This window comes from Cebus imitator, unplaced genomic scaffold (genome assembly GCF_001604975.1).
Source record: "Cebus imitator isolate Cc_AM_T3 unplaced genomic scaffold, Cebus_imitator-1.0 Scaffold42, whole genome shotgun sequence".
Taxonomy (NCBI): domain Eukaryota; kingdom Metazoa; phylum Chordata; class Mammalia; order Primates; family Cebidae; genus Cebus; species Cebus imitator.
The window spans coordinates 18,793,770-18,794,663 of NW_016107357.1; positions in this window are offsets into that span (position 1 = coordinate 18,793,770).

Genomic DNA, 894 nt, shown 5'->3' on the forward strand with positions numbered 1-894 from the left:
CTCCATCTCCCAGATGCAAGCATTTCTCCTGCCTCAGCCTCCTGAATAGCTGGGATCACAGGTACAAAAGAAAGCAAATGATCCGCACATTCTATAAACGTAATAATGCACACAGACCAATGATTATTGATTCATTGACTGGCATGTAGAACAAACCAAATAAGTTGAGAAAAAATACTATTTTAAAAATATCTTCCATTTGTTTCCTCATTATTTTACTGTTACCTTTATTTTATAATCTCTGTTATTTCTATGGTTTTCTGTTGACAAATTTCTCTCCTTACTATGAATCCTATTTTGTGGCATTTTGCATGTCATGATTAATTTATTGGATGCTGCATCTTTTGAATATCTTGTTCAATATCTGAAATTTATTCTGTTTAAAGCTATAAAGCTTATTTTGGTAACCATAAGCCACATTTGATTACCAGACATTTAAATTCAAATTTATATTTTTAATTAAATTAAATTAAAAATTGTATTTTTCAGTTACTGTAGTGACATTTCAAGTGCTTAATAACATTTTCATGTTCAGAGAGTGAAAAGGAATATTTGCATCAGAGCATAAAATTCAATTAGACAATACCACTTTAAAGAACCTTTGGTTCTTTAAAGTACACAGATTCTTTAAAGTAGGCATTTTTTTGCAGACCAATTTAAACTTTTAAAAATGTGATTTTTGGCCAGGCGCGGTGGCTCAAGCCTGTAATCCCAGCACTTTGGGAGGCCGAGGCGGGTGGATCACGAGGTCAAGAGATCGAGACCATCCTGGTCAACATGGTGAAACCCCGTCTCTACTAAAAATACAAAAAATTAGCTGGACATGGTGGTGCATGCCTGTAATCCCAGCTACTCAGGAGGCTGAGGCAGGAGAATTGCCTGAACCCAGGAGGC